The following is an 11,055-nucleotide window of genomic DNA, read 5'->3' as shown; positions in this document are numbered from 1 at the left end:
CCTATCTTTTGTCCACCTGTGGAGGCGCCCGTGGCTAGAGTTTGGAGAGGCTATGGCTAGGTTTTTGGAGGGGTTTATGGCCCTCGACGTTGTGTTTCCTTTAGAAGAGAGTTGTTGGGGAAGCTTTCATTGGCACCAATCTAGCGAGTTGTGCCCTAGGCTTGACGAGGGAACCTTTATAGAAGATGCGGCCACTACACAAGACCATCGACATGAACACCTCATGGATTGCATCTTTTTACTTTTGATTTCATTATTGATTGCATTTTGCTCCATGGAAAGCTAAACCGCTAGTAGGTACTTGGACTTGTAAACCTTAGGATGATGTTGTTTCTTTGACCTTTTATTATGCTTTCTTGAATTGATGTTTTAATTGAGTTCCAATCTTAAATTCTTATTGAGTTGATCTTCCCTTAGAGTGACACAAGAGTTGAGAATCCATTTTGGTAATCCATGTGGATGAGTGACACACTATGAACCATCCCGTGGAATGGTCAGAGTTATGAGTTAGATAGTGTACTGGATCAGTTTGAAAAGTCCGCATTGGCATCTATGAGGAATCATTTGGAAGAAAGTTTGGAGATGTCCTTGCTCAGTTCGACTCATCCTATCATTAATAACGACAAGAACGTTTTCTCGTTGACAAGGTCCCCTTGCGTATATCCCGCAAGTGCACGGGTTTGTCGAAGTCATAATCACGGATGAGCGGGTATTGAATCCATAGGGAGTAGGGAATAAAAAAACTTAATCCACTTCTTAGTTATGTGAAAAATTAGTAGTGATAAGTGTGACAATGATTCAATTCTCAAAAGTAAAAACAGCAAGTAAGAGAGCACGAGTAAAAAAGGAGGTAAGGCTATCGATAAAGATGGGGTATTCGGATAATGCTCCGCCTAGGACAATTGTTTCAAGTGCAAGAACCCTTGACACGCGTCCGAATATGCGTGTAAACTGCAAGTGCACGGGTGTCGAAGTAATAAAATACCCGGTGAGTCGGGTAGTCGAATCCATAGGGAACAGGGCTACTAGTACTAACTTCTTCTTTGCTTTCTAACCTAATGATAAATGGAAAGGTGTGGTGATCTAATGTGCGAAGAACTGAATACCGGAGAAGAATATGCAAGGGTTAACTGGATGGAGATCTCAATTAGTAAAAGTGGGGTATTCGGGCAATGCTCCCCCTAGGATTCAGTTATTAGGTACCGCATAAACAAAGTGTTTATATGATGAGTTAGTTAAGTCGTGGAAATCCAAATATAATCGGATCCGGCCTCCCGATCACCGATACTAGTCCCCTACGAGGTCCCGGTGGGGAAATCGCTCAATCTCAACACCTCACACCACATATGACCGCAAAGCACTCTAGGGATTCCAAGAGGTATATCCGATTTCTAAAAATTGATCAAACCCTAATTCCCAGCGAAGGATCCTAACCCCCAACAAGGTCCCGGCGGAGAAATCTCTCAACCTCATGCGTCACACCAAATATGGTTGCATAGAGCTTAGGGAATGGAGATAGAATACACCAATCGGAGGGGAAAGGGGATGCTCTCTATCTCATGATTCACCCTCTCAACCCTCTTCAATCTTGAGGTTCTTACCCTAATGGAGACCTCTCTCTCACCAAGGTAACAAATCAAGCAAACCAAATAACCAAAAGATCAATAAGGCAAGCAAGCATTTGACAATCAAGATTAAAACTTAATTAAACTCGGATTAAATAGAAACACTAAGCAAATCCAAAAAAGATGAGAATCCTAAGGTTCACAAGCCCAAATACCCTCTAGGGTTTTAGCTCTCCATGGAGCAACATATAAAACACACCATCAATGAATGAAAGTACATTAAAACCATACAAGTAAACCCCCTTATATATGAACTGATGGCCTTGATGGAGAGCTTCGACGTCTTGAAGGACCCACTCCGAAGCTAGGTTCACCGGTGGCTTCCTTGATGCTATGACGGAGGAGGAATCGATCAAAGTTGATGATGAAGCGCCTCCAAAGCGCAATGGCCACCTCTCCGAACCCTAGCCGTCTCACCCCTCAAGTGCCGCACAAAAGATTAGAAAGAATAGGGCAAAACAGCTATTTATAGGCCTTAGATCGCGTCTGTCACGTGCCCCCACGCGCCCGAGTGGATTTTCCACGCGCCCGTGTGGGCTGCAGGAATTTTGCGTGAACAGTAATTTTGCTACATACATTATTCATAAAAGAGCTACAGATTTTTCCTTAGTGTAGCACTTAGCATGAAAACAAGGGATTAAATCTAAAAATTACCCAAGCATGGAATTAACAAGTTATCATCAAACATACATGATAAAACACCCCAAGGTTCACCAACACCCGGTGGCCTTGGGGTCTAGTGTGTCATCATCCCACAACAAGCAATACAAACAAGCAAAACATGAAACAAAAGCATTAATTACACTCCCTAGATGAAATGGTGAAGGAGGAGGTGAAGAATGTGCCGAATGACGCTTCCTCTAGCCGTGGGTCTCCTTCCTTCAAATAGTGGTAAATCTCCCCTTGAATGATGTTGCCTTCTTGCCTTGAGAGTCTTGGACCTTGGGCTTGAATGATCTTCTAGCTTCCTTGCCCTTCTTCTCCTTCCCAAGGTCGCCCAAAATCTCACAAGTGATCTCCCCAAAATCGGCCAAGAAAAAGTCTAGCAAAAAGTCCCTTTTTCTGCCCTAAAAGTTGGTATTTATATCCCCCGAGGCATACGGGTCGTATAGGGGTCGTATAGCACCCAAAAACCCTAGATTCGCGATCCATACGGGGTGCATACGGCCCCCATACTGGGTATTATGGAAATCTGGGCGGACACTCCAAATCAATCCACTGCTACAGTCCATATGGCCCCCATACTGGGTAGTATGGGGGTAGTATGAAATTCCTATTTTCTTCTCTTTTCGCCCAAATGATATGTTCTTGATCTCCATGGCTTCCTTATGCCCCACAAAGCAAATAATAGACGATTAAGTGCAAAACGGGCATCAAACCACACAAAATACATGCAAAGTGAATACGATATATACACGAAAACATCTACATTTAGACACTTATCAGAGGTGCCATACCTGTAGTACAAAAAGAGGAAAATGATCAAAGAAGCTCAAAAGTGGTATACTGCAGAATTCCACACGGGCTTGTGGAAATTACCACGCCCGTGTGGATCTGCAGGGCGTGAAAAACCCACACGGGTGCACAACAATTTTCAAGAATTTAATTTAAATCTGTGTCTAGACGCTTCCTAAACATGCACCATGCATTGTACAAATGAAAATTCGCACTTACAGATATTTAATCTGTGAAAAACAAGAGTTGGCGAAGAAAAGAGGATAAAAAGTTTACCGATGAAATAAATGCGAAAACTCTAAAAATCGGCATGATATGTGAAGAAAAATCCTCCAAAACAACGATGAGAGGTCGGTAATATGATTAGAAGCGGTTTTCAGGCGGTTGAAGATGAAAAGGAAGAGAGCATGCAAGGATTTTTATAGGAAGACTCACGCCTCTTCGAATTTTACGCAATTGCAAGGGCTTGTGGAAATTACGCACGCCCGTGCGCCTCATCAAGAGAGCTCCACATGGGCAGATGCACGCCCCTGTGTGCTCTCGGAAGAAACTCGCATTATCTCTGAACGCTCTCGCACGGGCATGCGGAAAATACCCATGCCCATGCGCCCGACCCACAGGGGCAGCCGCACGCCCCTGTGGCTTCTCTGGAAATCGAAAAAAATCGCTAAGTGTTCCTCACGCCCGTGCGGAAATTCCGCATGGCCATGGGCATTCACAGGCCCAGCTCACAGGGGTGATCGCACGTCCTTGTGGCTTCTCGGGATGGAGAGAACTCCTCTGCAGAGTTTCGCACGGGCGTGTGGAAATTATCCACGCCCGTGCAAGTTTCACAAGGTCGTCCACAGGGGCGAGTTCACGCCCCTGTGCGCTCTCGGGATAAATTTGACAAACTCTGCAGGAAATCACACGCCCGTGCGGAAATTACCGACGGGCGTGCGATATTCGCATGGTGGTTCACAAGGGTAGCCACATGCCCCTGTGCCTTCTCTGGATGAGCTCGCAATACAAATACACGGGCGTGCGAAAATTCCACACGCCCGTGCATTTTCACTGGATGCCTTAGAAAAACCTGCAGGCGTTGCAGAAAGCTTTTGAACATGTTTACACACTCAGAGGCTGCACTAGTATGCAAGTTTTACCAGCGAAAAACATGGAACAAAGCTCAAACGACATAACTTCGCCAATTCCACACGAAAACACTCGATGAATACTCAAAGCCCACAAGAAAATCTCAACAAAAGCTTCCAAAAATCAAGACACCAACACTTAACAAATTATTCATGCAAACAAACTAAACTAGAAGATAACTAAACAGTAAACACTTTGGTTGCCTCCCAAGAAGCGCTTGTTTAATGTCACTAAGCTTGGCGTACCTTGTCTTACCTCACGGGGGTTCATAGATGAAGGTTTCCCTCTTACCCATGACTTGAAAGCATGATGTACAAAGTCTCTTGAGGATAGAGGGTGTGTTATCGGGCTTGGGGCCACCTAGCAATAGTTCATCCAACTTCTTCGGTTCACGTAAGTCTCCAACAACCTTAGAGCATTTCCGGTGGCGTCTCCTAGCCCTCTTCATTTTTTGGAGCACCTTCTTCAAGATCCCCAGGGTAGATGGTACTTCTTCCGTCGAACCAAGCAACATTACTTCTTCATAATCCTCCACTTGGTCGAACAAACCCTTGTATGGGTCTGGATTGAACATTTCCTGCATGTATTCATCAACAATCTCATCAGTAGTGTCTAGAAAGTATAAAGTATCATCGAAATCAAGAGAATGCCGCATGGCTTCAGCAAGGCGGTATGTGAGCTTGTCATCTCCAACCCTCAAAGTTAGCTCTTCGCCGTCCATGTCAATCAATACCTTGGATGTCCGCAAAAACGGTCTCCCAAGTATCAAAGGTACATCTGCATCCTCATCGATGTCTAGCACTACAAAGTCAACCGGAAAAATGTACTTGTCCACCTTGACAAGCACGTCTTCAATGATGCCTCTCGGATGTCGCATTGTTCGGTCCACTAATTGCAAAGTCATCCAAGTAGGCCTAGGCTCACCCAAGCCTAGCTTTTGAATGAAGGTGTATGGCATAACGTTGATACTGGCCCCTGAGTCCGCCAATGCCGTTTCCTCACCTAGATTGCCAATGTTACACGGAATGATGAAGCTTCCCGGGTCTTTCTTCTTGTTCGGCATGTTCTTTTGCAATACCGCCGAGCATGAAGCATCTAAAATCACTGAAGCACTTTCCTCCAACTTCCTCTTGTTAGTCAACAAGTCTTTCAAGAACTTCGCATACTTAGGCATTTGGGCCAATGCCTCAACAAAAGGAATATTAATGTGGACTTGCTTGAACAAACTCAGGAACTTCTTATACTATTCATCCCCTTGGTCATTTTTCAATCTAGAGGGATAAGGGATTCTTGGCTTGAAAGGTGGGGGTGCCACCTCTTTCTCTTTGCTTGTTCCCTCTTCTACCTCTATAACCTCAGGTGCGTGTTCTTTTGGCTTCTCACTCGGAAGCGTACCTTCAACCTCACGACCACTTCTCAAAACGATCGCCTTCACGTGCTCTCTAGGGTTGGTCTCTGTATTGCTCGACAAGCTTCCATGTGGCCTTTCAGAGAGAGACTTCCCAATTTGCCCCATATGATTTTCAAGGTTATGCAAAGAAGCGGTGTGGTTGCGAAGTGTAGGCTCGACTGATTCAAACCTTGTATTTGCAGATTACACAAATCTAGTCAAGTGCTTCTCTAAGTCATTCATAAGGGTTTCCAAACCTAGGACTCTGTTTTCCACCTTAGGGGCTTGTTGTTGTTGTTGGAAACACGGTGGCCCCATGGCCTTTTGTGGACCCTGATTACTCCATGAGAAATTGGGATGATTCTTCCAACCCGGATTGTAGTTATTGCTATATGGGTTTCCTTGAGATCTCATTCCATTACCTACAAAATCAATACTCTCCACCGAAGAAACATCACCGATAGAGATCGGGCAATCGAAAGGAGCATGTCCTCCACCACACCGGTGCAATTAGTCACGGCCGCCACTCTATTTGAAGTTAGAAGATCTAATTTGTTACTCAAATTTTCCACTTGAGCCATGATAAGTGCTTGAGTAGACATATTTTTATATATGTTTGACATGCATTGAGCATCATTTTTACCATTGTTTATGTCTCATATTGTGTATCTAGTGTTCTTTTATGCATATAGGTTGTGAATGCCATGAAGAGTGAAAAGGAAGCAAGGATGGGTTATAAAGATACAATGTTGGGAGTTCTTGTTCAATTCAAGAACAAAGACACGAGAGGAGTTCATAAATGTGGAGATGTGTGCCAACTTCCAAGAAGATTCAAGTCAATTCACTGGTTGGAAGGGCACAAAGGCAACCACATCTTCATGTGCCTTCTCTTTGTGAAGATTGTAAGACCTTTCAAAAATACGTCGATGAAGAAAACTTTTATAGCCTACCACATGGACGTGTGCCCAGACATGTGGCCTCAAGAGAAGAGTGTTTGGACCGCGTTTTGTGAAAAGTACTGTAGCAATTTTTTTTTACTGTAACAGGTTCACTATAGAATTACTGTAGCAAATTACTGATCACGTGCCTGCGTGGAAATTCCACGTGCCCACGTAAAAATTCCTACAGCCCACATGGCTGCGTGGAAAATCCACACGGGCGCGTGGTGGCCCGTGACAGACGCGGTCTAAGGCATATAAATAGCCGTTTTGCTCTATTCTTTCTCATCTTTTGTGCGGCTCTTGAAGGGTGAGATGGCTAGGGTTTGGAGAGGAGGTCTTTGCGGCTTTGGAGGAGCTTCGACACCAACTTTGATCGATTCCTCCTCCGTCATAGCATCAAGGAAGCCACCGGTGAACCTAGCTTCAAAGTGGGTCCTTCAAGACGTCGAAGCTCTCCATCAAGTCCATCAGTTCATATATAAGGGGGTTTATTTGTATGGTTTTAATGTACTTTCATTCATTGATGGTGTGTTTTGTATGTTGCTCCATGGAGAGCTAAAACCCTAGAGGGTATTTGGGCATGTGAACCCTAGGATTCTCATCTTTTGTGGATTTGCTTAGTGTTTCTATTTAATCCGAGTTTGATTAAGTTTTAATATTGATTGTCTAATGCTTGCTTGCCTTATTGATCTTTTTGTTATTTGGTTTGCATGATTTGTCACCTTGATGAGAGAGAGGTCTCCATTAGGGTGAGAACCTCAAGATTGAAGAGGTTTGAGAGGGTGAGTCATGAGATAGAAAGCATCCCCTTTCTCCTCTGATTGGTGTATTCTATCTCCGTTCCCTAAGCTCTATGCAACCATGTTTGGTGTGAGGCGTGAGATTGAGAGATTTCTCCGCCGGGACCTTGTAGGGGGTTAAGATCCTTCGTTGGGAATTAGGGTTGGATCAATCTTTAGGAATCGGATACACCTCTTGAAATCCCTAAAGTGCTTTGCTGTCATATGTGGTGTGAGGGTGTTGAGATTGAGCGATTTCTCCACCGGGACCTCGTAGGGGACTAGTATCAGTGATCGGGAGGCCGGATCCGATTATATTTGGATTTCCATGACTTAACTTACTCTTCATAGAAACACTTTGCTTATCCGGTACCTAATACCTGAATCCTAGGGTGAGCATTGCCCGAATACCCCACTTTTACTGATTGAGATCTCCCTCCATTTCACCCTTGCATATTCGTCTCCAGTATTCATTTCTTCGCACATTAGATCACCACACCTTTCCATTTATCACTAGGCTAGAAAGCATAGAAGAAATTAGTACTAGTAGCCCTATTCCCTATGGATTCGACTACCCGACTCACCGGGTATTTTATTACTTCGACACCCATGCACTTGCAGTTCACATGCATATTCGGATGCATGTCAAGACGCTAATGAAGTTACCGCATCTATTTCATGGAGACCGGCCACTTTTTTCTTCTCCCTAGCATTCAATTGGTAGCTGTTTAACCCCATTTCTTCAATTTAAATGACGGGCATCATCGGGGGTCTTGCTACCTAAGGTATCTCCTGCTGCCGTATCCAAGAGTTGCCTTGTACTCGTGTTCAAACCTTTATAAAAGGTCTGAAGAATCATCCACTCCTGGAATCCGTGTTGTGGGCAATTTCTCAGGAGCTCCTTGAACCTTTCCCATGTCTCGAATAGAGACTCCAATTCCAACTGAACAAAGGATGATATCTCATTCCTAAGCTTTGCTGATTTTCCGGGAGGGAAATAACGGGCCAGAAAGCTTCTACCATTTACTCCCACGTGGTAATTGACGCTCTAGGTAATGAGTGTAGCCACTGCTTCGCTCTCCCCTTTAGGGAAAATGGGAAGGCTCGCAACTTGATTGCATCATCCGTTACCCCATTTATCTTCAACATATCACACACCTCAAGAAAGCTCTCTAAATAACTGTTTGGATCTTCATCGGCCAAATCATTGAATTGTGTGGATTGCTGCAACATGTGGATGAATGCCGACTTCAGTTCGAAATTCTGAGCTACAATCGGGGGACGCACAATACTCGACTGTGTCCCCAACACTGAAGGTTTGGCATAATCGGATAATCTTCGCTGTTGCTCATTCTGTTCTGCCATGTTTTCAGATTCTTCCACTTCCAAATCAGCTAAATTAGACTGTTCTTGCACAGGCTCTTTCCATTTTCTTCTAAGTGTACGTTCAAGCTCAGGATCTCCTTCAATCAATATTGAGGGATTCCCTCGGGTCATAAACTGGAGCTGCACCCAAAAAGAAAGAAAAAGAAATCAGAACAATGATAGAATAAGTAGATATGAAATAGAATGTATGGTGAAATAGCTAAGAAAACAAAGTGCAAAGTATCTTTAAACGCCTACTCCTCGGCAACGGGGCCAAAAACTTGACAAGGTCCCCTTGCGTATATCCCGCAAGTGCATGGGTTTGTCGAAGTAATAATCCCAGATGAGCAAGTATCAAATCCACAAGGAGTAGGGAATAAAAAACACTTAATCCGCTTCTTAGCTGTGTGAAAAATCAGTAGTGATAAGTGTGACAATGATTTTATTCTCAAAAGTAAAAACAACAAGTAAGAGAGCACGAATAAAGGAGGAGGTAAGGTAATCTATAAAGATGACGTATTCGGATAATGCTCCACCTAGGACAATTGTTTCAAGTGCAAGAACCCTCTATTATGCTTCCTAATCAATGTAATGGTGAGTCATGGAAATCCTTAAATACATAGTCCCAAATCTAAGGTTAACTATGCCTAACTCTATACATGTCCCGGAGGAGAGATTAGATAACCTCTCAACTTCGCACTCGAATAGAGTTGCAATGAGCTCTGGGAATTCCAGGTGATAAATCTCTTCCTAATTATAGACCTAACCCTTTGGTCCAGGTGGAAGGTCCCTAACCACAATTAAGTCCTAGATACTAAGATCACCTCAACGCTTCATTCCGTTACACGCACAACTAAGCCCCAGCGGAGGGTCGTCCCTTAGACCATATACTCTATTATGGCCGCAAAGAACTCGAGGAACGGAGGTGGAATCTATCACGCCGGAGGGGAAAGGGGACGCCCCTGTACCTCTCGACTCACCCTCTCAACCCTCTCCAACCTAGCTTTGTCTAACGCTCGTGGTGTGTCACTCACTCACAAGGTTACCAACAAGAACTCTCAACCCTAGTGTCACTCTAGGGGAAATGTTCATATAATCAAGCATTCAAGGTTGGAACTCACAACAAACATCAATTAATTGAAAGCATAATAAAGAGATTCAATGAAACAAATACATCCTAGGGTTCACAAATACCCAATTACCCACTAGGGGTTTAGCTCTCCATGGAGCTAAGTACAATCAAAGAAATAGAATGTAAAAGCAATGAATCCATAGAGAAACCCCTCGATAGTCATGTCGATGGTCTTGTGGAAAGTCCTCTACTCGTCGTCCAAGGATTCCCTTATCCGGTATAGGATACGCCTCAACGGAAGCTCCCCTACCAACCTTCTTCCTAAGGAATAACGATGTCAGAGCCATAGAACCTCTCCAAAACCTTTGCCAATACCTCTCAAAACCCTAGCTGAAACCCACTCTCAAGTTGGGGAAAAGATGGAGAAAAGAATCCTAAAATCGGGGATGAAATCGGCTTTAAATAGGGCTGGAATCGGGCATCCACACGGTCCTGTGGATTTTTCACATGCCCATGTGGAATTTCCACACGGGCGTGGGTAATTTCCACATGCCCATGTGGATTCTCTGGAATTGTGATTTTCGGCCGACTGTGAATAGTGTTGCTACAATATTTTTCTACAGTGCTCTGCCTAAAATACTTCCCGAGTCCATACTTTCATCGAGGTGACGCAAACCGGGCACACGTTCACGTCGTGGATCGCTTTGCTTCTTTAATGACGGACAAGTTGGTGGAGATCTTGTTCTATGTGCATAAGTCGGAATGCTTGAGTGTGACTCCCCTTATGCCCTCCAAATGGTTGTGCTAACTCAAATACGAGGAGGTTGGTGCACACTCTAGCATCTCACACCCGACCTATGTCTTTGCGTTTGAACCATAATAAGATTTCCTCCAAAATCAGTGCATTATGATCCACATTGGTTTCTTTCCTTCATACTCGGCCTCACAACCCTACCTGCACGAAAGTAACATAAAAACACACATATTAGTGTAAAAACCCGAGAAAAGTAATGCTCAACATAAGGAAAGAATGCTTCGCATTCATATAACACAAGCACTTATCACTCGTTGGGCGTGTTAACTTCAGTACAGAAAATTGCGAGATAAAGGATGTGGTTGTTGTTGAAGGCCATTCAGATGCACATGCACAAGCGGAAGGGATGGAGAATGATCTTGAACAAGGGTGGGACAATTTTGAGGACATTGATAGATTGAAGGAAAGTAAATTATGACCATCGATTGAGGAACCACCCAAGTTAGAGCTTAAAACTTTGCCAGCACATTTGGAATAAGCCTT

At 44.0% G+C, this 11,055-nt stretch overlaps 1 non-coding gene across 1 annotated transcript; it reads left to right on the top strand.

Annotated features, from left to right (window-relative positions):
- The first annotated feature begins 8,190 nt into the window (after positions 1-8,190).
- LOC120266406 lies at positions 8,191-8,297 on the top strand. Its single transcript, XR_005538159.1, has one exon. It is a non-coding gene; the product is annotated as a small nucleolar RNA R71 (small nucleolar RNA).
- The last annotated feature ends 2,758 nt before the right edge of the window (positions 8,298-11,055 follow it).

The sequence above is a fragment of the Dioscorea cayenensis genome, chromosome 1, assembly GCF_009730915.1.
Source record: "Dioscorea cayenensis subsp. rotundata cultivar TDr96_F1 chromosome 1, TDr96_F1_v2_PseudoChromosome.rev07_lg8_w22 25.fasta, whole genome shotgun sequence".
NCBI lineage: Eukaryota > Viridiplantae > Streptophyta > Magnoliopsida > Dioscoreales > Dioscoreaceae > Dioscorea > Dioscorea cayenensis.
Note: the sequence above shows the minus strand (reverse complement) of the source record. Positions and strands in the feature narration are given on the sequence as shown.